The sequence below is a fragment of the Gorilla gorilla genome, chromosome 5 (assembly GCF_029281585.2).
Source record: "Gorilla gorilla gorilla isolate KB3781 chromosome 5, NHGRI_mGorGor1-v2.1_pri, whole genome shotgun sequence".
NCBI classification, from domain to species: domain Eukaryota; kingdom Metazoa; phylum Chordata; class Mammalia; order Primates; family Hominidae; genus Gorilla; species Gorilla gorilla.
In genome coordinates this window covers 110818783-110845962 of record NC_073229.2, presented here as the reverse complement: position 1 = coordinate 110845962, position 27180 = coordinate 110818783, and the positions used below count along the sequence as shown (strand labels likewise).

Here is a 27180-nt window from a genome sequence, read left to right as displayed (position 1 = left end):
AAAATCTCGGGGTGGAGCCAAGATGGCTAAATAGGAACAGCTCCAGTCTACAGCTTCCAGGGTGAGCGACACAGAAGATGGTTGATTTCTGCATTACCAACTGAGGTACCAGATTCATCTCACTGGGGAGTGTCAGAAAGTGGGTGCAGGACAGTGGGTGCAGCGCACTGAGTGTGAGCCAAAGCAGGGCGAGGCATCACCTCACCTGGGAAGCACAAGCGGTCAGGGAATTCCCTTTCCTAGTCAAAGACAGGGGTGACAGATGGCACCTGGAAAATTGGGTCACTCCCACCCTAATACTGTGCTTTCCAAAGGTTTTAGCAAACTGCACACCAGGAGATTATATCCTGTGCCTAGCTCAGAGGGTCCTACACCCATGGAGCCTTGTTCATTGCTAGCACAGCAGTCTGAGATCAAACTGCATGGTGGCAGCAAGGCTGGGGGAGGGGTGCCCGCCATTGCCGAGGCTTGAGTAGGTAAAAAAAGAAGCCTGGAGGCTCAAACTGGGTGGAGCCCACCGCAGCTCAAAGAGGCCCGCCTGCCACCTCTGGGGGCAGGGCATAGCCAAACAAAAGGCAGCAGAATCCTCTGCAGACTTAAATGTCCCTGTCTGACAGCTTTGAAGAGAGTAGTGGTTCTCCCAGCACATAGCTGGAGATCTGAGAATGGACAGACTGTCTCCTCAAGTGTATCCCTGACCCCCGAGTACCCTAACTGGGAGGCACCCCCAAGTAGGGGCAGACTGACACCTCACACGGCAGGGTACTCCACTGAGACAAAACTTCCAGGGGAATAATCAGGCAGCAACATTTGCTGCTCACCAATATCCGCTGTTCTGCAGCCTCCACTGCTGATACCCAGGCAAACAGGGTCTGGAGTGGACCTCCAGCAAACTTCAACAGATCTGCAGCTGAGGGTCCTGATTGTTAGAAGCAAAACTATCAAAGAGGAAGGACAGCCACACCAAAACCCCATCTGTACGTCAACATCATCAAAGACCAAAGGTAGATAAAACCACAAAGACGGGAAAAAACAGAGCAGAAAAACTGGAAACTCTAAAAATCAGGGCACCTCTCCTCCTCCAAAGGAATGCAGCTCTTCACCAGCAATGGAACAAAGCTGGATGGAGAATGACTTTGATGAGTTGAGGGAAGAAGGCTTCAGACAATCAAACTACTCTGAGCTAAAGAAGGAAGTTCGAACCCATGGCAAAGAAGTTAAAAACCTTGAAAAAAAATTAGACTAATGGCTAACTAGAATAACCAATGCAGAGAAGTCCTTAAAGGACCTGATGGAGCTGAAAACCAAGGCAAAAGAACTATGTGATGAATGCACAAGCCTCAATAGCTGATATGATCAACTGGAAGAAAGGGTATCAGTGATGGAAGATCAAATGAATGAAATGAAGTGAGAAGAAAAGTTTAGAGAAAAAAGAATAAAAAGAAACAAAATCTCCAAGAAATATGGGACTACGTGAAAAGACCAAATCTACATCTGATTGGTGTAACTGAAAGTGACAGGGAGAATGGAACCAAGTTGGAAAACACTCTGTAGGATATTATCCAGGAGAACTTCCCCAATCTAGCAAGGCAGGCCAACATTCAAATTCAGGAAATAAAGAGAACGCCACAAAGATACTCCTCGAGAAGAGCAACTCCAAGACACATAATTGTCAGATTCACCAAAGTTGAAATGAAGGAAAAAATGTTAAGGGCAGCCAGAGGGAAAGGTTGGGTTGCCCACAAAGGGAAGCCCATCAGACTAACTGCTGGTCTCTCAGCAGAAACTCTACAAGCCAGAAGAGAGTGAGGGCCAATATTCAACATTCTTAAAGAAAAGAATTTTCAACCCAGAATTTCATATCCAGCCAAACTAAGCTTCATAAGTGAAGGAGAAATAAAATCCTTTACAGACAAGGAAATGCTGAGAGATTTTGTCACCACCAGGCCTGCCCTAAAAGAGCTCCTGAAGGAAGCACTAAACATGGAAAGGAACAACTGGTACCAGCCACTGCAAAAACATGCCAAATTGTAAAGACCGTCAAGGCTAGGAAGAAACTGCATCAACTAATGAGCAAAATAACCAGCTAACATCATAATGACAGGATCAAATTCACACATAATATTAACCTTAAATGAAAATGGGCTAAATGCTCCAATTAAAAGATGCAGACTGGCAAATTGGATAAAGAGTCAAGATCCATCAGTGTGCTGTATTCAGGAAACCCATCTCACGTGCAGAGACACACATAGGCTCAAAATAAAGGGATGGAGGAAGATCTGTCAAGCAAATGGAAAACAAAAAAAGGCAGGAGTTGCAATCCTAGTCTCTGATAAGACAGATTTTAAACCAACAAAGATCAAAAGAGACAAAAAAGGCCATTACACAATGGTAAAGGGATCAATTCAACAAGAAGAGCTAACTATCCTAAACATATATGCACCCAATACAGGAGCACCCAGATTCATAAAGCAAGTCCTTAGAGACATACAAAGAGACTTATACTCCCCCACAATAATAATGGGAGAGTTTAACACCCCACTGTCAACATTAGACAGATCAACAAGACAGAAAGTTAGCAAGGATATCCAGGAATTGAACTCAGCTCTGCACCAAGCGGACCTAATAGACATCTAGAGAACTCTCCACCCCAAATCAACAGAATTTACATTCTTCTCAGCACCACACTGCACTTATTCGAAAATTGACCACATAGTTGGGAGTAAAGCACTCCCCAGGAAATGTAAAAGAACAGAAATTATAACAAACTGTCTCTCAGATCACAGTGCAATCAAACTAGAACTCAGGATTAAGAAACTCACTCAAAACCGCTCAACTACATGGAAACTGAACAACCTGCTCCTGAATGACTACTGGGTACATAATGAAATGAAGGCAGAAATAAACATGTTCTTTGAAACCAACGAGAACAAAGACACAACATACCAGAATCTCTGGGACACATTCAAAGCAGTGTGTGGAGGGAAATTTATAGCACTAAATGCCCACAAGAGAAAGCAGGCAAGATCTAAAATTGACACCCTAACATCACAATTAAAAGAACTAGAGAAGCAAGAGCAAACACATTCAAAAGCTAGCAGAAGGCAATAAATAACTAAGATCAGAGCAGAACTGAAGGAAATAGAGACACAAAAAACCGTTCAAAAAATCAGTGAATCCGGAAGGTGTTTTTTTGAAAAGATCAACAAAATTGATAGACTGCTAGCAAGACAAATAAAGAAGAAAAGAGAGAAGAATCAAATAGATGCAATAAAAAATGATAAAGGGGATATCACCACTGATCCCACAGAAATACAAACTACCATCAGAGAATACTGCAAACACCTCTATGCAAATAAACTAGAAAGTCTAGAAGAAATGGATAAATTCCTCGAAACATACACCCTCCCAAGACTAAACCAGGAAGAAGTTGAATCTCTGAATAGACCAATAACAGGCTCTGAAATTGAGGCAATAATTAATCACTTACCAACCAAGAAAAGTCCAGGACCAGATGGATTCACAGCTGAATTCTACCAGAGGTACAAGGAGGAGCTGGTACCATTTCTTCTGAAACTATTCCAATCAATAGAAAAAGAGGGAATCCTCCCTAACTCATTTTATGAGGCCAGCATCATCCTGATACCAAAGCCTGGCAGAGACACAAAAAAAGATAATTTTAGACCAATATCCCTGATGAACATTGATGCAAAAATCCTCAATGAGATACTGGCAAACCGAATCCAGCAGCACATCAAAAAGCTTATCCACCATGATCAAGTGGGCTTCATCCCTGGAATGCAAGGCTGGTTTAACATATGCAAATCAATAAATGTAATCCAGCATATAAACAGAACCAATGACAAAAACCGTATGATTATCTCAGTAGATGCAGAAAAGGCCTTTGACAAAATTCAACAATGCTTCATGCTAAAAACTCTCAATAAATGAGGTATTGATGGGACATATCTCAAAATAATAAGAGCTATCTATGACAAACCCACAGCCAATATCATACTGAATTGGCAAAAACTGGAAACATTCCCTTTGAAAACTGGCACAAGACAGGGATGCCCTCTCTCACTACTCCTGTTCAACATAGTGTTGGAAGTTCTGGCCAGGGCAATCAGGCAGGAGAAGGAAATAAAGGGTATTCAATTAGGAAAAGAAGTCAAATTGTCCTTGTTTGCAGATGACATGATTGTATATCTAGAAAACCCCTTCATCTCAGCCCAAAATCTCCTTAAGCTGATAAGCAACTTCAGCAAAGTCTCAGGATACAAAATCAATGTACAAAAATCACAAGCATTCTTATACACCAATAACAAACAGAGAGCCAAATCATGAGTGAACTCCCATTCACAATTGCTTCAAAGAGAATAAAATACCTAGGAATCCAACTTACAAGGGATGTGAAGGAGCTCTTCAAGGAGAACTACAAACCATTGCTCAGTGAAATAAAAGAGGAGACAAACAAATGGAAGAACATTCCATGCTCATGGGTAGGAAGAATCAATATCGTGAAAATGGCCATACTGCCCAAGGTAATTTATAGATTCAATGCCATCCCCATCAAGCTACCAATGACTTTCTTCACAGAATTGGAAAAAACTACTTTAAACTTCATATGGAACCAAAAAAGGGCCCACATCACCAAGTCAATCCTAAGCCAAAAGAACAAAGCTGGAGGCATCATGCTACCTGACTTCAAACTATACTACAAGGCTACAGTAACTAAAACAGTATGGTACTGGTACCAAAACAGAGATATAGACCAATGGAACAGAGCAGAGCCCTCAGAAATAATGCTGCATATCTACCACCATCTGATCTTTGACAAACCTGAGAAAAACAAGCAACGGGGAAAGGATTCCCTATTTAATAAATGGTGCTGGGTAAACTGGCTAGTCATATGTAGAAAGCTGAAATTGGATTCTTTCCTTACACCTTATAAAAAATTAATTCAAGATGGATTAAAGACTTAAACGTTATACCTAAAACCATAAAAACCTAGAAGAAAACACAGGCAGTGCCTTTCAGGACATAGGCATGGGCAAGGACTTCATGTCTAAAACACCAAAAGCAATGGCAACAAAAGCCAAAATTGACAAATGGGATCTAATTAAACTAAACAGCTTCTGCACAGTGAAAGAATCTACCACCAGAGTGAACAGGCAACCTACAGAATGGGAGAAAATTTTTGCAATCTGGTCATCTGACAAAGGGCTAATATCCAGAATCTACAATGAACCCAAACAAATTTACACGAAATAAACAAACAATCCCATCAAAAAGTGGGTGAAGGATATGAACAGACATTTCTCAAAAGAAGACATTTATGCAGCCAAATACACATGAAAAAATGCTCATCATCACTGGCCATTAGAGAAATGCAAATCAAAACCACAATGAAATACCATCTCACACCAGTTCGAATGGTGATCATTAAAAAGTCAGGAAACAACAGGTGCTGGAGAGGATGTGGAAAATGGGAACACTTTTACACTGTTGGTGGGACTGTAAACTAGTTTAACCATTGTGGAAGTCAGTGTGGTGATTCCTCAAGGATCTAGAACTAGAAATACTATTTGACCTAGCCATCCCATTACTGGGTATATACCCAAAGGACTATAAATCATGCTGCTATAAAGACACATGCACATGTATTTTTATTGTGGCACTATTTACAATAGCAAAGACTTGGAACCAAGCCAAATGTCCAACAATGATAGACTGGATTAAGAAAATGTGGCACATATACACCATGGAATACTATGCAGCCATAAAATATGATGAGTTCATGTCCTTTGTAGGGACATGGATGAAGCTGGAAACCATCATTCTCAGCAAACTATCACAAGGACAAAAAACCAAACACCACATGTTCTCACTCATAGGTGGGAATTGAACAATGAGACCACATGGACACAGGAAGGGGAACATCACACACTGTGGCCTGTCATGAGGTTGGGGGAGGGGGGAGGGATAGCATTAGGAGACATACCTAATGTTAAAGGATGAGTTAATGGGTGCAGCACACCAACATGGCACATGTATACATATGTAACTAACCTGCACATTGTGTACATGTACCCTAAAACTTAAAGTATAATTAAAAAAAAAAGAACATGTAAAGGGGGGAAAAAAAAGAAAGAAAACCTCAAGGAATCTAGACAAAACCTCCTAGAATTAATAGGTTCAGCAAGGCTGTAGGATAGAGATCAATATGCAAATATTAATAGCATTTCTATATACTAGTAATGAAAATCTAGGCACTGATATTGAAAATACAATACCATTAATATTTGCTCCAAAAAACTAAGAAAGAAAATAAACAGGTATGTTTCTGTTATGGGAATCAATGGGCTAAAGTGTTATAGAGCATCCTGCTCTGGGGTGGTTGGGGGAGGGAGCAAGGCCCAGAATATTTCAGGCATTCTTTTCCTATCTCAAAATGTTGCATTCTCTGTGCATTCTACAGTTATTCTGAGAACCATGGGCAAGAAAAGGAAGGCTGGGTTAGCCAAGGCCATCTGAGGACTGTCCTGTAGCTTTCATAGTTTTTGGTAAGAAATCTATTTGACGTTCAAATTGCCCTTTTTGTATAGTTAAGGTGTTGTTTTCCTCTGGTTACTTTCAATATTTTTTTTGTCTTCAGTTTTGAGCAGTTTAATTATGATAGTTTTTGAAAGTGATTTATTTGAGTTTAACCTATTGATATTTCCTCAGCTTCTTGAATTTGTAGGTCTGTATATGTTGTCAAATTTTCGAAAATTTAGCAATTATTTTTTCCAATATTTTTTGTAGTTCCCTCCTCTTCTCTTGTTATGGGTCTCTAGAATCACAAATATTATATCTTTTGTTATATGCCTAAAGCTATCTTAGATGCCTAAAGCTATGTTCCTTTTTTCAGTCTATTTTTTCTCTGTAGTTCGAATTGAGTAATTCTGTTTTTCTAATTTCTAATTCATTAATATTCTTCTCTCTACTCTTCAAAGGGCATCTGCCACTGAGCCAATCTGCTGCATTCACTGCATTTTAAATTTTAGTTATTGTACTTTAAATGCTAAGATTTCCATTTGACTCTTCTTGGTGTCTTCTTTCTTTACTAAGACTTTCTGTATCCTTGTGTAAGCTTTCTATTTTTAAAAACATTGTTTCAATTGTGTTTATAATTGCTCCTTGAAGCACTTTTATCATGGCTGCTGTAAAGTCTTTGTCAGATAATTGTAACATCTCTTTATCACAATGTTGGCATCTATTGGTTGTCTTTTTAAATTTAATTTGAAGTCTTTTTTGTTCTGATATGACGACTGAGTTTTTTTTTATTGAAACCTGTACTGTTGGGGAATTATGTTTTAAGAGTCTAGATCTTAATTAAACCTCTTTTAGTTGTTTTATTGTATGGCTCTGACAGGGGAGCTGACATCAATCAGAAAGGTCAGTAGGATTTGCAGAGCAATGGTGTTTAAGCCCTCAGGGAAGATAGGAGGAGTTTCTCCCAAGAATTGACTGACCCCTACCTCAAGTCTGTAGAGGGAATGGGTTGATTGCCTCAGGTGGCAGGAGGTACAGCATATAAAGAATGTCTGCTGCCTCTTGCCACCCTCAGGTACTGTAGACAAGAGGTAGCACTGCTGTTGGAACATGAACAAGCAATAGCCAACACATGGGTCCACACACGTGGCTCAATCTCAGGGTTAGTAGTGGACTTTTTATGGACCAAAGACCTGAACTCATTCTCTGTCCAGTGTGAGTGAAAGTTACACAAATCCTTATGCCAGTATCATTCTATCTGCTTGCTTTCCCATTATCCTACAAAAGAAGAAGCATGCTGGCCAATGAGAGCAATCTCTTAACAGACTTCCCCACTGGAACCTAATGTGGGCCCAGTACAACACCACAGTCTCAAGTCCCAGAGCTCCTCAGGGCTTCTGCCTAACCCCATGTATAGGTTAGAGTCTTGGAAAAGAGAAAGAATGATGGAGCCCAGGTGGTTGCCAGTCCAGGGTTATATACCCTTTCTGGGGGGCATAATTGATCAGTCCCAGGCACTAGAGGAGACTTCAAACATTTTGAAGAAGGCACTCCAAAGAGTGGAGACCACCTGAGGTATTTGCCTACATCTATGGGTAGAACAGATCCTAGGTTTTAGTCCTACTTCACTCCTGACAAGCTGTATGCCTTTGGATAAGTCATTTAATATCTCTGGGTCTCCATTTCATCATCTGTAAAGTAAAGTGATTGACTCAATGATCAGTCATATAGTAAATTGAAAAATCTCAACCTTCTTGGTATGTAGTAATCAAATTGAGTCTCACTTGAATTAGTTAGTTTTGTCTTCAGCCCCTCACCCGTGGGCTGGGTGAAAGTGAGGGCAAGGTTGTCATGAGAACCTGTGGAATAAGCACTCTAGGTACTGGGTTCAGGAGATTCCTTCCCTCCACAGACAAGGCTGTACACAGACAGGGCTTACTTTGGGCATATTATGCCCAAAACCTTCTTGCTCAATTTTAAGGTCAAAGAGAAGTCCCCGGACTTACTTGGAATTCACCTGAAGTAAGAGAATAAAAACTTTAGCCTTAAATTATAAAGCCCCTAGAGAGAGAATGAAATTTAAGTATTCTGGTTTCCATAGGAAACATCATCCCTACGGTGAGGCGGATAATTTGGACTGCATTAGTCTGCTGCCTTAAGTTCATATAACACACTTTATTTGGACTCCAGGTTCAGAAGCAACTTTCTGATTAGGATTTGGTCTCCTCTATAGATCTGCCCTGAGGGCAGGCTCTGTGACAGCATATTTCTCATTGTAATTTAACAAATTGGCTTTCTAGTTCTATGCTTTGATCTCAGAGAACTTGGATAATGTGTGGCAGCCCCTGAGGGACAGTATTACATTAGGAATGCTGACAGATTCCCCTTACAAACCTATTAACCTAAAGCTCCATGCACTATGCCTGAATCATAGTAAATTCATCAAGTTTACATATACCAACAAATGCAGTCTCTCAGAACCAGCTTGCCAGCCTCGTCCAGCAAGCAGTTACCTTCTCTGCATTGCTAGAGGATCCAGCTGTTCTATTTTGGTGCTAATTTATATACTGGCCAGCTACATTTTGATGCTACTAACCTTAGCCCCCAAATGTGTAACTCTCGAGTAAGATATTTCCAAGAAGGATGTAAAAGAGTAAATATCAAAAGAGAAACATCAAACGTTTCTAACCCTTACAACTTTGTGATCCTAGACTCACAAGCACTAACATTGGAGAGGAGCCATTGCAAGACTCAGGTGGCTGAGAATCTGGTCTTTTTCATGAGCAGAAAGCATGGCCTATGAGCTCTGGCCTATGAATCTTGAGATCTATCTTTGCCATTTAGCTAATGATGCCATCTTGGAGAAATCACTTATCTTCTAGGTCTCATTTTCCTCACTTGTAAAATAAAGAGATGAAGGCAGATGGTCTTATCAGGTATTTATACCAGTAAGTTTCTATTAATCTCCATTAAACTCATTAACAGAAGGAAGAAAAAAGGAAATGCACATGCTTGTATTTCTAGGGTATTATTATTATTGGCATTCATACAGTCTTGGACAAAAGGAGCAGTTGCATTGTGTCTTTAAATTTTGTTTTTCTATATGCTTCTGCTGTATGACTTCTTTTTCCCAGTTATGTGGATAAGCTTTAGACAGTCTGAGAGTCTCTTTATTTTGGCTGGTAAGTTTTGAGTGTATGTATGCATGTTTTCTCTGAAGAGTGCTGGTAGTTTTTATCCCCCTTATCCACAGGGGATATGTTTCAAGACCCCCAGTGGATGCCTAAAACCGCAGATAGTACTGAACCCTACATATACCATATTTTTTCCTAGACATACATACTTATGATAAAGTTTAATTTACACATTAAGCACAATAAGAGATTAACAACTAATAAAATAAGACAATTATAACAATATGCCAGCATCATTACCCTTGTGCTTTGGAGCCATTATTAAGTAAAATAAGAGTGACTTGAACACAAGCACTGTGATATCACAGTAGTCGATCTAATAACTGAGATGGCTGTAATGTGACTAATGGGTAGGTAGCATGTGCAGAGTGGACATGCTAGACAAAGAGATAATTCATGTCCTAGGCAGAATGAGTCAGAACAGCACAAGATTTTATCATGCTATTCAGAATAGCATGCAATTTAAAACTTATAAATTGTTTATTTCCAGAATTTTCTATAAAATATTTTTGGACCATGGTTCACAACGGGTAAGTGAAATGAGACCATCGATAAGTGGGACTACTGTAATTTATCAAAGGGACCTGCAGACTTCAAAAGGCTTAAAGCCACTGATCTCAGTTCATTTGTGCTGTAATAACAACATAACACAGACTGGGTAATTTATAAAAAACAAATTTATTTTTCACAGTTCTAAAGGCTGACAAGTTCAAGGTCAAGGCACTGGCATTCTGTGTCTGGTGAGAGCCTTCTTGCTGCATCCTTTCATGGTAGAAAGTGGAAGGATAAAAAGAGCCTAGTTATTTCCCTGCAGCCCTTTCATGAGGCACTAATCCCATCCATGAGGGTAGAGCCCTTATGGACTAATCATCTTCTGAAGGCCCCACCTCTTAATACTTTTACATTAGAGATTAAGTTTCAACATAAATTTTGAAAAAGACACAAATATTCAAACCATAGCACCCTGCATATCCAAAGTTTATTAAAGGTATGATAGAAACTAATTCCCTGGATTGAATTGCATCGAATTGATGTTCCCATTAATTTTTAAATCTTTAGACACAAATAATTCCAATTAGGAGGCAGCAGTTTTATGCCTAATTGAATCATCTTCCCATCTAGGCATAGAAGAAAACAATTGTCATGATAAGTCTGATATAATTATATTATCATTAATAAGTGTTAAGCCATTATTAAGCTAATTTTTCATTTCACTAAAAGTCTGTATAAAGAAAGCCATCAAATAGAAACAGTCATTTCATGTGAGTTTATAATATTTGTTTTTGAATAGCGAGAAATAAAAGTAACAATGAAAGAATTTTCTTTGCAAAATATTACATTTCACAAAATAATTTCTAAGCAGATGAATTCAAATCAGCTGAGACATACAGAACAAAGGAACACAGATCTAAAGAAAAGAAATGATTACAAAATAATTAATCACCCAGTTATTCACTTCCCATAAAATATTTTGCTTCGTATGATGAAAATCTCTATTATTTGAAACAAACTTTAGCATAACAGATGACAAATTTTAAAACATCAATTTTATTTCAAGAGACATGAACTGTATCTGTAGTTAAGAAATGAAAGTTGATTGGGGATAATTCTGGATCAATGTAAGATTGTAACGTGTTGAATCTGAGTTTCAGAGAAGCATTGTCCATCAAGCATGAATTAATGGAACATTAAATTAGAACAATTAACTTTGTAGTCCATTATTATTTTGGGGCCAAGCATAAGGCCCTAGGATTCAGATTATTGAACTTGCTATTCATATCATATTCATATAAAGGAAGGACATTTCTTTACAGTAATTTTAGTCAAGCAACAGATCTTAATAGCACTAATTTCATCAATATAATAAAAAATGTCTAACATCTATTGTACTAATTGAAAAAACATATTTTTAATCAGAGTTTTAAAAATTAGATAAAATACTTGAAGTAGCTGCCTCTGGTATGTGACCTTTTCAATATATGTTAGCTGACCTCCCTTTGTTACCCAGTGTAATGCCTTCATGACTTAGCTGAATTTCTGCCCTGCCTTAACTCTGCTTCTCTGCTTATCTTTAAGAAACAGGAGGCCTGCCATCAGAAGATACCCCTCATAATTAAACCAGCTGAAGCTCATGGGGGAATCCAAGATGGCAGCTCATTTGACCTTTGAAGAACTCCAAAATTAATTATAATCTAATTTCCATGTTAAATGACACTCTCAGCAGTGTCATGACAGTTAACAATCACCATGACAATGATTGGAAGAAACCATAAAGGGACAAAAAGGAAGGTGGCACACCAGTTCTGAGAAGTTCTCCATTCATTCCAAGAAAAGATATGAATATTCCTCCCCTTGCTTTCAATGCCCAATTCTTTTATTAAATATGCCCTATATCTGTGGCTTCCAAGCTCTTACAAGTTGAATGGTTGATTTGTGAGCCACACTCCCACTTCTCAATTCTATGGTAATCAAATAAAAACCTGTACTGCTTGACACTCACTTTCAGTTTTGCTTATCAGCGTTGTGGCAAAGAACAGAAAAGAACCCATCGTTTGGGTGAACAGATTTGTCAGTAACATCCTCAGAGAATATGTCTAACTGGGGCAACTAAACACCTCTATGATGCAAGTTAAAACCAACTGATAAACACATAAATCACATTGTCTAAACTGAATATTTAAAAGCAAATTACAAAAAAAAAATGGTGGATAGGAGGCAGAGCTAATTTGCAGCTTCCACTCAGACACACAGAGGAGTATGTGGAGGCCCACATCATGAACCTTTGCTCCAAGAACTATGGAAGAACATACCAGGAAAGCCAAAAGAACACAGAGATCCTTTGAAGGGAAGCAGCTTGCTTTTCAGTGAGACAGCCAAAAAACTGAGTGCCTGAAGTGTGAGAGGGGAAACCTTTGCCTCCAAACACACATCCTCACTGGGGAAACTGAAGGCCCAGATCACGGGAGAAGGATCTGAGCTTATGTGGAACTGAGACAACTTTAGAGAGCTGACCAAAATATAGAGATAGAGGAAGCAGCAGGAAGAGCCCTGTGAGGCTCTTCCTCATCAGGAATCAGCACGATCTTCTGTCCTTAGGAAAGCCATTCCTAACTTTGTTTTGCAGGGGTCTGTGGGGAAGGCTGCCAGTGGAACCAGGGAAAGACCACAGGGAGAATAGAACTTACAGCTGAACTTGGTAACAATTTCCACCAAATGCTAAGTATCTTGGACGGAATCTGGGGGAGGAGTGAACAGAGAGTGCAGATATTGGCACAGACACCACAGCAGGTGGGGAGGCACAAACTCTGAAAGCCCTGCTTGCTTTCTCAGTGGTGAGGCTTGTAGCCTGGGGCAAGTTCTCAGCCCTGCTCATCTACTGCCTGGAAATAAATTTGGTGCTGTTGCGGGGACATGGTGGGAATGAGACTGGCCTTTCAGTCTACCTGGGGGCTGGGTGAGGCCTGTCACTGCTGGCTTTCCCCCACTTCCCTGGTGACCGGTATGATGCCTCTGATCTCAGTTCATTTGTGCTGTGATAACAAAATAACACAGACTGGATAACTTCTAAAGAACAGAAATAAATAACATAACTCCATCAGCCTGAGAATCACACCCCCATCTCCCACAGCAGCTGCAGCAAGCCTCACCCAAGGAGAATCTGAGCTCAGACATGCTTAACCCTGCCCAACCTGATAGTCTTTCTCTACCCACCTTGGTAACTAAAGACAAAGGACATATCTCTTGGGAGTTCTACATTCCTGCTCACTCCTTGAGAAACCCAAATACTTATCCAGGCAACCCTAGGATAAGCTTGTATCCTCCCTATACTACCACAGCTGATGTTCTTTTGAAAGTGCCACCTACTGGCTAGAGGCCAACCAACAAAAAACCAGTGCACTAAACAAAACTACAACCAAAGACCCTCACAGAGTCCACTCCCCTGCTACCTCCATCAGAGCAGGTGCTGATATTCATGGCTGAGAGACCTGAAGATGGATCATATCACAGGACTCTCTGAAGACACTCCCCAGTACCATCCTGGAGCCTGGTAACTCCACTGGGTGGCTAGACCCAGAAAAGAAATATCAATCACTGAAGTCTGTCTCTCAGGAAGCCCCATAACTAGGGGAAGGTGAAGAGCACTACATCAAAGGAGCACCCTATGGGATAAAAGAATCTGAACAACAGCCCTTGAGCCCCAAATCTTCCCTCTGACATAGTCTACCCAAATGAGAAGAAACCAGAAAAACAATTTTGGTAATATAGAGGTGAAGCCAGCTGGGCTTCTGGGTCGGGTGGAGACTTGGAGAACTTTTCTGTCTAGCTAAAGGATTGTAAACACACCAATCGGCACTCTGTGTCTAGCTAAAAGTTTGTAAACACACCAATCAGCACTCTGTAAAAATGCACCAATCAGCACTCTGTGTCTAGCTAAAGATTTGTAAATGCACCAATCAGCACTCTGTAAAATGGACCAATCAGCGCTCTGTAAAATGGACCAATCAGCAGGATGTGGGTGGGGCCTAATAAGGGAATAAAAGCTGGCCACCTGAGCCAGCAGCAGCAACCCTCTTGGGTCCCCTTCCATGCTGTGGAAGCTTTGTTCTTTTGCTCTTCACAATAAATCTTGCTGCTGCTCACTCTTTAGGTCCTCACTACCTTTATGAGCTGTAACACTCACTGTGAAGGTCTGCAGCTTCACTCCTGAAGTTAGTGAGATCACAAATCCACTGGGAGGAATGAACAACTCTGGATGCACTACCTATAAGAGCTGTAACACTCACTGCGAAGGTCTGTGGCTTCACTCCGGAAGTCAGTGAGACCACGAACCCACTAGGAGGAAGAAACTCTGGAGACATCTGAACATTTGAAGGAATGAACTCTGGACACACCATCTTTAAGAACTGTAATACTCACCGTGAGGGTCTGAGGCTTCATTCTTGAAATCAGTGAGACCAAGAACCCACCAGAAGGAACGAATTCTGGACACATTTTGGCAACCCAGATGGGACAATCACCAAGTGGTGAGTAGCATTGGACCCCTTTTGCTTGCTATTCTGTCCTATTTTTCCTTAGAATTTGGGGGCTAAATACCAGGAACCTGTTGGCCAGTGTAAAGTGACTAGTGTGGCTGTTGGGTGTCAGGCTTCCTGGGAAAGGGCTCTCTAACAACCCCCGACTTTACAGAGTTAGGAGTGTTGGTTTGCCTGGAACCAGCTTCCACTTTTCCTGCACTTCTGGGCTGAACCAAGCATTGACAGGAAAGTCATTCAGCTCTGGGGTCCCGACAACAAGTTGGTTGATCCTGCGGCCATGAGTGGAGCTCTCAAAATCAGGTTGCCCAAGTGAGACTCGCCCATCTATCCTATCTATCCTGACCCTTGCCTCCTGGGTTCTAATGCCTGTCAGACAAACTTCCTCTCGCCTCTCTTCTCCGAGGCTAGTCCTGCTTCTAAAAACCACTCCCTGTCTCTGGTGCTTTTCTAGTTTCTCCTGTAAGAATGATTTCTAATATAAACTTCAGGACTCTGTTACCTTCTTTAGTCACATGGGCTCACCAATCAGAAAGACATAATTTTTGCCCAAAGCCCCATTGGGGTGGGGGACTATTTGGAATTTTAGGATCCCTCCTCAGACAAGCAGGCCTAACAAAAGCTATTCCTGAAACTAGGATGTGGAGAGCCTCAGAAATGATATCCTCCACATAAGTGAGGACAAAAGGCATCGCTCTTCCAACTCTGGAGATCCCTTCCCTCCCTCAGAGTATGGCCCTCCACTTCATTTTTGGGGCATAACATCTTTATAGGACAGTGGTAAAGTCCCAGTGCTAACAGGACAATGCTTAGGACTCTAACAGGTTTTCGAGAATGCATTGATAAGGGCTACTAATCTGACATTCCTTGGTCCTCCTTGTGGTCTAGGAGCAAAACTAGTTTTTCTGCTGCTGCATTGATGAGCGCAACTATTCTGATCAGTAGGGTCCAGGGACCATTGTGGGTTCTTGGGCAAGAGGTGTTTCTGCTGCTGCATCAGTGAGCACAACTATTCTGATCAGCAGGGTCCAGGGACCATTACTGGTTCTTGGGCAGGGGGAGAAACAAACAAACCAAAACTGTGGGCAGTTTTATCTTTCAGATAGGAAACACTCAGGCATCAACAGACTCACCCTTGAAATGCATCCTAAGCCATTGCAACCAATTTGACCTGCAAACCCTGAAAAAGAGGCAGTTCATTTTTTTCCGCACTATGGCTTGGCCCCAATATTCTCTCTCTGATGGGGGAAAATGGCCACCTGAGGGAAGTATAAATTACAATACCATCCTGCAGCTTCACCTTTTCTGTAAGGGGGAAGGCAAATGGAGTGAAATACCTTAAGTCCAAGCTTTCCTTTCATTGAAGGAGAATCCACAACTATGCAAAACTTACAATTTACATCCCACAGGAGGACCTCTCAGCTTACCCCCATATCCTAGCCTCCCTATAGCTCTCCTTCCTATTAATGATAAGCCTCCTCTAATCTCCCTTGCCCAGAAGGAAACAAGCAAAGAAATCTCCAAAGGACCACAAACCCCCCCAGGCTATCGTTTATGTCCCCTTCAAGCTGTAGGGGGAGGGGAATTTGGCCCAACCCGGGTACATGTCCCCTTCTCCCTCTCTGATTTAAAGCAGATCAAGGCAGACCTGGGGAAGTTTTCAGATGATCCTGATAGGTACATGGATGTTCTACAGGGTCTAGGGAAAACCTTCAATCTCACTTGGAGAGATGTCATGCTATTGTTAGATCAAACCCTGACCTTTAATGAGAAGAATGTGGCTTTAGCTGCAGCCTGAGAGTTTGGAGATACCTGGTATCTTAGTCAAGTAAATGACAGAATGACAGCTGAAGAAAGGGCAAATTCCCTAATGATCAGCAAGCCATCCCCAGTGTGGATCCCCATTGGGACCTTGACTCAGATCATGGGGACTAGAGTTGTAAACATCTGTTGACCTGTGTTATAGAAGGACTAAGGAAAATTAGGAAAAGCCCATGAATTATTCAATGATGTCCACCATAACTCAGGGAAAGGAAGAAAATCCTTCTGCCTTCCTCGAGCAGCTATGGGAGGCCTTAAGAAAATATACTCTCCTGTCACCTGACTCACTAGAGGGTCAATTGATCCTAAAAGATACGTTTGTTACCCAATCAGCCACAGATATCAGGAGAAAACCCCAAAAGTGAGCCCTTGGCCCCGAACAAAATCTGGAGGCATTATTAAATGTGGCAACCTCAGTATTCTATAATAGGGACCAAGAGGAACAGGCCCAAAACGAAAAGCGAGATCAGAGAAAGGCTGCAGCCTTAGTCATGGCCCTCAGACAAACAAACCTGGGTGGTCCAGAGAGGACAGAAAATGGAGCAGGCCAATCACCCAGTAGGGCTTGTTATCAGTGTGGTTTACAAGGACACTTTATAAAAGATTGTCCAATGAGAAACAAGCTGCCCACTTGTCCATGTCTGCTATACCGAGGCAATCACTGGAAGGCACACTGCCCAGAGTTCAATGGTTCTCTGGGCCAGAAGCCCCCAATGAGATGATCCAACAACAGGACTGAGGGTGTCCAGGGCAAGCGCCAACTCGTGTCATCACCCTCACTGAGCCCTGGCTATGCTTAACCATTGAGGGCCAGGAAATTGACTTCCTCCTGGACACTGGTGCAGCCTTCTCAGTGTTAATCTCCTGTCCTGGACGACTGTCCTCAAGGTCCGTTACCATCTGAGGAATGCTGGGACAGCCTGTAACCAGGTATTTCTCCCACCTCCTCAGTTGTAATTGGGAGATTTTGCTCTTTTCACATGCCTTTCTTGTTATGCCTGAAAGTCCCACACCCTTATTAGGGAGGGATATATTAGCCAAAGGTGGAGCTATTATTTACACGAATATGGGGAACAAGTTACCCATTTGTTGTCCCCTACTTGAGGAGGGAATCAACACTGAAGTCTGGGCATTGGAAGGACAATTTGGAAGGGAAAAAACTGCCCAACCAGTCCAAATCAGGCTAAAAGATCCCACCACTTTTCCTTATCAAAGGCAATATCCCTTAAGGCCTGAAGCTCATAAAGGATTACGGGATATTGTTAAACATTTAAAAGCTCAAGGCTTAGTAAGGAAATGCAGCAGTCCCTGCAACACCCCAATTCTAGGAGTCCAAAACTGAATGGTCAGTGGAGACTAGTGCAAGATCTTAGACTCATTGATGAGGCAGTAATTCCTCTATATCTAGTTGTACCCAACCCCTATATTCTGCTCTCTCAAATACCAGAGGAAGCGGAATGGTTCACTGTTCTGGGCCTCAAGGATGCCTTCTTCTATATTCCCCTGCACTCTGACTCCCAGTTTCTCTTTGCCTTTGAGGATCCCACAGACCACATGTCCCAACTTACATGGATGGTCTTGCCCCAAGGGTTTAGGGATAGCCCTCATCTGTTTGGTCAGGCACTGGCCTAAGATCTAGACCACTTCTCAAGTCCAGGTACTCTGGTCCTTCAGTATGTGGATGATTTACTTTTGGCTACCAGTTTGGAAGCCTCATGTCAGCAGGCTACTCTGGATCTCTTGAACTTTCTAGCTAATCAAGAGTACAAGGTGTCTAAGTTGAAGGCCCAGCTTTGCCTACAGGAGGTCAAATATCTAGGCCTAATCTTAGCCAGAGGGACCAGGGCCCTCAGCAAGGAATGAATACAGCCTATCCTGGCTTATCCTCACCCTAAGACATTAAAACAGTTGTGGGCATTCCTTGGAATCACCGGCTTTTGCCGACTATGGATCCCTGGATACAGCGAGATAGGCAGGCCCCTCTATACTCTAATCAAGGAGACCCAGAGGGCAAATACTCATCTAGTAGAATGGGAACCAGGGGTGGAAACAGCCTTCAAAACCTTAAAGCAGGCCCTAGTACAGCCTCCAGCTTTAAGCCTCCCAACAGGACAAAACTTCTCTTTATGCATTACAGAGAGCAGGGATAGCTCTTGGAGTCCTTACCCAGACTCGTGGGACAACCCCACAACCAGTGGCATACCTAAGTAAGGAAAATGATGTAGTAGCAAAAGGCTGGCCTCACTGTTTAAGGGTAGTTTTGGTTGTGGCCTTCTTAGTGTCAGAGGCTATCAAAATAATACAAGGAAAAGATCTCACTGTCTGGACTACTCATGATGTAAATGGCATATTAGGTGCCAAAGGAAGTTTATGGCTATCAGACAACCATCTACTTAGATACCAGGCACTACTCCTTGAGAGACTGTTGCTTCAAATACATAGATGCATGGCCCTCCACCCTGCCACTTTTCTTTCAGAGGATGGGGAATCAATCGAGCATGACTGCTAACAAATTACAGTCCAGACTTATGCTGCCTGAGATGATCTTTTAGAAGTCCCCTTAGCTAATCCAGACCTTAACTTATATACCAATGGAAGTTCATTTGTGGAGAATTGGATATGAAGGGCAGGTTATGCTATAGTTAGTGATGTAACTGTACTTGAAAGTAAGCCTCTTCCCCCAGGGACCAGCACCCAGTTAGCAGAACTAGGGGCACTTACCCGAGCCTTAGAACTGTGAAAGGGAAAAAGAATAAATGGGAAAGGGAAAAAGAATAAATGTTTATACAGATAGCAAGTAGGCTTATCTAATCCTACATGCCATGCTGCAACATGGAAAGAAAGGGAGTTCCTAATCTTTGGGGTAACCCCCATTAGATACCACAGGAAATTACGGAGTTATTGCACACAGTGCAAAAACCCAAGGAGGTGGCAGTCTTACACTGACAAAGCCATCAGAAAGGTGAAGGAGAAAACGCAGAAGGAAATTGTCAGGCAGATGCTGAGGCCAAAATTGCTGCCAGGCAGAATCTCCCATTAGAAATACCTGCAGAAGGACTGTTGGTATGGAACAACCCCCTCCAAGAGATTAAGCCCCAGTATTCCCTGACTGAAACAGAATAGGGAGTTTCACAGGGACATTGTTTTTTCCCCTTGGGGTGGTTAAGGACAGAAGAAGGAAAGGTACTTATACCCAAAACCAGCCAGTGGAAAATACTTAAAACCCTCCATCAAACTTTTCATATGGGTATTGAAAACACTCATCATATGGGCAAATCCCTATTTACAGGGCCAAATCTCCTCCAGACCATCTGACAGGTAGTCAAAGCCTGTGAGGTGTGCCAAAGGAATAATCGCTTGGTCCATCATAAGGCCCCTTTGGGGGAACAAAGAATAGGTCACTATCCTGGAGAGGACTGGCAGTTAGACTTCACCCATATGCCTAAGTCAAAGGGATTTCAATACTTGTTGGTCTTTGTTTGTACCTTTGCAAATTGGATAGAAGCTTTCCCCTGCAAGACAGAGAAGGCTCAGGAACTGACTAAGTCCTAATTCATGAAATAATTTCTAGATTTGGGCTTTCCCAAAGCTTACAGAGTGACAATGGTCCAGCTTTTAAAGCCACAATAACTCAGGGAATTTGCAGGGCATTAGGGATACAATATGATCTTCACTGTGCCTGGAGGCCACAATCCTCAGAGAATGTCAAGAAGGCAAATGAAACACTCAAGAGACACCTAAGGAAACTAACAGAAGAAACTCATCTCCTATGGCCTACTCTCTTGCCCATGGCCTTATTAAGAATCTGAAATTCTCCTCACAAAATAGGGCCCAGTCCATATGAAATGCTGTACGAACGACCTTTTCTCACAAATGACCTCCTACTTGATCAGGAAATGGCCAACTTGGTCAAAGATATAACTTCTTCAGCAAAATATCAACAAAACCTTAAAAACCTACCTGAAGGATGTTGTAGAGAAAAGGGAACAGAGTTGTTTCAACCAGGAGATCTAGTGCTGGTCAAATCTCTCCCTTCTACCTCCCCATCTATGGACTCTTTGTGGGAAGGACCATACTGTAATCCTCTCTTCTCCCACTGCAGTTAAGGTGGCAGGAGTGGAATCTTGGATTTACCACATCCGAGATAAATTTTGGACACCCCCTGAGGAGCCTGTGGGACTGTCAGCTCAGGAGTCCCAAGATCAGCCAGACCAGCCTCAATACACCTACGACCTGTTGGAGGACTTGCATCTCCTATTTCAGAAGGAAACATCCCAGACTAAAAAGGCTCCTACCACTGATCCTGAAGAAAAACTCCTTCCTCCTTAAAAAAGATAAGTGAAAACCTATATAATCTTTATTTTTAACACCTCTCCTTGCCCCTTTAATGGAATTCTTTTACTATTTCATCATATTATTAAGTAGCATACTAACCATACTCTTTGCGATAGGACTATATACTGTAGCTCCTGCTGGGAAGAAAATCCAAATCATATCAACCTTCTTTCTATCTTCCTTCCTTCTGACAGCAATTTACTTCTACCTTTAACTCAGACTGGATAAGATGATCTCATCTTCCAGAGCACCCTCTTTACCTTCCTATTTACTCTTTGCCTATCTATCCCTGCTGCTTCCTTGGATATCTCATACAATCACCCCTCCCCTTCCACTAGGTCCTAATTACCTCTACAAGACTCTCAACTTAACCCACTCTCTGTTAAACCAGTCCAATCCTTCCCTGGCAAATTACTGTTGGCTTTGTATCTCTCTATCAACTTCTGCTTACGTTGCCACTCCCATTCCTGCCAAAAAATTGGGTTTTTATCAACTTAACCTACCACCCTCATTATGAAGGAAAAGACCCTTTCTGACTTCTAAATATGCAATCATTAGCTGACTTCCCCATCTCTGATAGGACCAAGAATACCCTAACAGGACGTGCAATCCAACTTTTATGTTCTTACATTTCCAACCTCACCTATTACACAAGCAATGAAAAGCCCATACACGGCCCTATAACTATGAATACCATCCTAATTTTCCAAGCCCCTTTATGCATCCAACACAACCTATTATCAGGCCTGCCCCTGGGGCATCTACTACCCCATCAGTGTAATTACACCCTACAACTTCAAGCCCCAACTGATCATAGTAACTTCCGAGTCACCCAAACAATTCCATTCAGATGGCTTGTCTGCTTCTCAGGGCCCCCCAAAATCATCAACTCCTCCCTGCTTAACAAACAGTCCAGGTTTTGTAATGGCAAACATACTCCCTGTATGACCATTCACCCCTGGACCTCCTACAGAAGCACCCCCACCACTAGTGAATGCCTTCTCATCCCCTCTTTCAATCACACTCTCAAATGGTTCCTAGTAGGTACAAAATGGTTTTTTCTCCAATAGGAAAATAGAACATAGGGAGCCACTCCCTATGTTTGCTCCCAACACCCCTTTCCAGCCATTCACTGGAGCTACCTTGGCAAGTACTCTAGGAGTATGGGAAAATGAAAACAACAAACTCACACATCTTTTTAACAAAAACAACCAGTTCTGTCTACCCAGCTAAGTATATTCTTCTTTTGTGGATCATCGACGTATATCTGCCTCCCCACTAACTGGACAGGCCCTGCACCTTTGTCTTTCTAAGTCCCAACATTAACATTCCCCCAGGAAATCAGACCCTATCAGTACCCCTCAAAGCTCAAGTCTGTCAGTGCAGGGCCATACAACGAATAACCCTACTTATAGGGTTAAGAATGGCTACTGCTACAGGAACTGGAATAGCCAGTTTATCTACTTCATTATCCTACTACCACACACACTCAAAAGGATTTCTCAGACAGTTTGCAAGAAATAACGAAATCTATCCTTACTCTACAATCCCAAATAGACTCTTTGGCAGCAGTGACTCTCCAAAACCACTTAGGCCTAGACCTCCTCACTGCTGAGAAAGGAGGACTCTGCACCTTCTTAGGGGAAAGTGTTGTTTTTACACTAACCAGTCAGGAACAGTACGAGATGCTGCCTGGCATTTACAGGAAAAGGCTTCTGAAATCAGACAATGACTTTCAAACTCTTATACCAACCTCTAGAGTTGGGCAACATGGCTTCTTCCCTTTCTAGGTCCTGTAGCAGCCATCTTGTTATTACTCGCCTTCAAGCCATTTTTAACCTCCTTGTCAAATTTGTTTCCTCTAGGATCGAGGCCATCAAGCTACAGATGGTCTTACAAATGGAAACCCAAATGAGCTCAACCAACAACTTCTACTGAGGACCCCTGGACTAACCAGCTGGCCCTTTCACTGGCCTCAAGAGTTCCCCTTTGGAGGACACTACAACTGCAGGGCCCTTTCTTTGCCTCTATCCAGCAGGAAGTAGCTAGAGTGGTCATTGCCCAATTCCCGACAGCATTTGGGGTGTCATGTTTAGAGGGGAGATTAAGAGATGAAGCTGGCTGGGCTTCTGGGTGAGGTGGGGACTTGGAGAACATTTCTGTCTAGCTAAAGGATTGTATACACACCAATCAGTGCTCTGTGTCTAGCTAAAGGTTTGTAAATGCACCAATCAGCATGCTGTAAAAACGCACCAATCAGCACTCTGTGTCTAGCTAAAGGTTTGTAAACGCACCAATCAGCACTCTGTAAAAATTGACCAATCAGCACTTTGTAAAATGGACCAATCAGCAGGATGTGGGTGGGGCCAAATAAGGGAATAAAAGCTGGCCACCCAAGCCAGCAGCGGCAACCCACTTGGGTCCACTTCCAAGCTGTGGAAGGTTTGTTCTCTTGCTCTTCGCAATAAATTTTGCTGCTGCTCACTCTTTGGGTCCACACTACCTTTATGAGCTGTAACACTCACCACAAAGGTCTGCAGCTTCACTCCTGAAGTCAGCAAGACCACGAACCCACCGAGAGGAAGAAACAACTCCAGACACGCCAACTTTAAGAGCTGTAACACTCACTGCAAAGGTCTGTGGCTCCACTCCTGAAGTCAGTGAGACCATGAACCCACTGGGAGGAACAAACAACTCTGGATATGCCATCCTTAAGAGCTGTAACACTCACTGCAAAGGTCTGCAGCTTCACCCCTGAAGTCAGCAAGACCATGAACCCATGAGAAGAAAGAAACTCTGGACACATCTGAACATCTGAAGGAATAAACTCTGGACACACCATCTTTAAGAGCTGTAACACTCACTGCAAGGGTCTGCGGCTTCATTCTTGAAGTCAGTGAAACCAAGAACCCACCAGAAAGAACCAATTCCAGACACAATATGACAAAACATGATTCTTTACCACTCCCCCCAAATCACAGTAGCTCACCAGTAATAGGTCCAAACCAAGAAGAAATCTCTGAATTGCCAGAAAAATGATGCAAAAGGTTGATTATTAAGTTACTCAAGGAGGCACCAGAGAAAGACGAATAACAACTTAAAGAAATTTTAAAAAAAAAAGATACAGGATACAGATGGAAAAATCTCCAGAGAAATAGAAATAGATAGCATAAATAAAAAAAAGTCACAACTTCTAAAAATGAAGGACACACTTAGAGAAATGCAAAATACACTGGAAAGTCTTAGCAATAGAATCAAACAAGTAGAAGAAATAACTTCAGAGCTAGAAGACAAGCTTTAGAATTAACCCTATCTGACAAAGAGAAACAATTAAAAAATCAAAAAAAAATTTGCAAAGCCTCAAAAAAGTTTGGGATTGTGTTAAACAACAAAACCTAAGAATAATTGGTATTCTGGAGGAATAAGAGAAATCTAAAAGTTTGGAAAACATATTTGAGGGAATAATTGAGAAAAACTTCCCTGGCCTTGCTAGAGATCTAGACCTTCAAATACAAGAAGCTCAAAGAACACCTGGGAAATTCATTGCAAAAAAGATCTTTGCCTAGGCACATATTCATCAGATTATCTAAAATCAAGATGAACGAAAGAATCTTAAGAGCTGTGAGGCAAAAGCAACAGGCAACCTATAAAAGAAAACCTATCAGATTAATAGCAGATTTATCAGCAGAAACCCTACAAGCTAGAAGGGATTGGGGTCCTATTTTTAGCCTCCTTAAACAAAACCATTATTAGCCAAGAATTTTGTATCCAGTGAAACTAGCATCATAAAGGAAGGAAAGGTACAGCCTTTTTCAGACAAACAAATGCTGAGAGAATTTGCCACTACCAAGGTAGCACTACAAGAACTGATAAAAGGAGCTCTAAGTCTTGAAATAAATGCTTAAAATACACAAAAATAGAACCTCCTTAAAGCATAAATTTCACAGGAACTATAAAACAATGATACAATAAAAAAACCCACCAAGGTATTGAGGCAACAAATAGCATGATGAATAGAATAGTACCTCACAGCTCAATACTAACGTTGAATGTAAATGGCCTGAATGCTGCACTTAAAATATACAGGATGGCAGAATAAGAAATTGTGTCCAGAATTGGTTTCTTCCAGTGGGTTCTTGGTCTTGCTGACTTCAAGAATGAAGCTGCAGATGCTCACAGTGAGTGTTACAGTTCTTAAAGAGGGAGTGTCCAGAGTTTGTTCCTTCAGATGTTCAGATGTGTCCAGAGTTTCTTCCTTCTGTTGGGTTTGTGGTCTTGCTGACTTCAGGAGTGAAGCTGCAGGCTTTCGCAGTGAGTGTTACAGCTCTTAAAGGTGGTGCGTCCAGAGTTGTTTGTTCCTCCTGGTGGGTGTGTGGTCTCGCTGACTTCAGGAGTGAAGCCGCAGACCTTTGCAGTGAGTGTTACAGCTCTTAAAGTTGGCGTGTCTGGAGTTGTTTCTTCCTCTTGGTGGGTTTGTGGTCTTGCTGACTTCAGGAGTGAAGCTGCAGACCTTCACGGTGAGTGTTACAGCTCATAAAGGCAGTGTGGACCCAAAGAGTGAGCAGCAGCAAGATTTATTGCGAAGAGCAAGAGAACAAACCTTCCACAGCTTGGAAGGGGACCCAAGTGGGTTACCACTGCTGGCTTGGGTGGCCAGCTTTTATTCCCTTATTTGGCCCCACCCCTATCCTCCTGATTGGTCCATTTTACAAAGTGCTGATTGGTCCATTTTTACAGAGTGCTGATTGGTGCGTTTACAAACCTTTAGCTAGACAGAGCACTGATTAGTGCGTTTTTACAGAGTGCTGATTGGTGTGTTTACAAACCTTTAGCTAGACACAAGGCACTGATTGGTGTGTTTACAATCCTTTAGCTAGACAGAAACGTTCTCCAAGTCCCCACCTGACCTGGAAGACCAGCAGGCTTCACCTCTTAATCACCAACCAAGTACCTGCCACCTTCAAGAGACTCACGTAACACATAAGGATGCACATAAACTTAAGGTAAAGGGGTGGAAAAAGATATTCCATGCAACAGGACACAAAGGCAAGAAGGAGTAGCTATTCTTCTATCAGACAAAACAAACTTTAGAGCAACAGCAGTTAAAAGAGACAAAGAGGGACATGATATAATGATAAAAGAACTAGTCCAACAGGAAAATATCACCATCCTAAATATATAGGCACCTAACACTGAAGCTTCCAAATTTATAAAACAATTACTAATAGACCTAAGAAATCAGATAGATAGCAACACAATAATAGTGGGGGACTTCAATACTCCACTGACAGTACTAGATGGGTCATCAAGACAGAAAGTCCACAAAGAAATAATGGACTTAAACTACACTGTAGAAAAAATGGACTTAAAATATATTTACAGAACATTCTACCCAACAACTGCAGTATGTACACACGGAACATTCTCCATGATAGACCATATGATAAGCCACAAAACAAGGCTCAATAAATTTAAGATATTTGAAATCATATCAAGTACTCTCTCAGACCACAGTGGAATAAAATTGGAAATCAACTCCAAAAGGAATCACAAAATCATGCAAATACATAGAAATTAAATAAGCTGCTCCCAAATGATCATTGGGTCAATAATGAAATCAAGATGGAAATTAAAAAGTTCTTTGAACTGAATGATAATAATGATGCAACCTATCAAAATCTCTGGGATACAGCAAAATGGTGCTAAGAGAAAAGCTCATAGCATTGAATGCCTACATCAAAGGTCAGAAAGAACACAAATAGACAATCTAAGGTCATGCCTCAAGGAACTAGAGAAATAAGAACAAACCAAACCCAAACTCCGCAGAAGAAAAAGAAATAACAAAGATCAGAGCAGAACTAAATGAAAGTGAAACAAAAAAATACAAATGATAAATGAAACAAAAAGTTGGTTCTTTGAAAAGATATATAAAATTCATAGACCATTAGCAAGATTAACCAAGAAAAGAATAGAGAGGATCCAAATAAGTTCAATTGGAAATGAAACAGAAGATATTACTGTTTCATTACTGACACCACAGAAACACCAAAGATTATTCAAGACTATTATGAACACCTTTACACACACAAACTAGAAAACCTAGAGGCGATTCATAAATTCCTGGAAATGTACAACCCTCCTAGATTAAACCAGGAAGAAATAGAAACTCTGAACAGACCAATAAAAAGCAGCAAGATTGAAATGGTAGTAAAAAAAATGCCAGGAAAAAAGTCCAGGACCAGGTGGATTCACAGCTTAAT

At 41.6% G+C, this 27180-nt stretch overlaps 1 long non-coding RNA gene across 1 annotated transcript; it reads left to right on the top strand.

Moving 5' to 3' along the window:
* Window positions 1-25497, top strand: LOC129534356 (uncharacterized). The gene is made up of 4 exons (XR_008680921.2): window positions 1-105; window positions 6482-6566; window positions 11808-14755; window positions 20688-25497. It is a non-coding gene; the product is annotated as an uncharacterized lncRNA (long non-coding RNA).
* Window positions 25498-27180: the final 1683 nt, after the last annotated feature.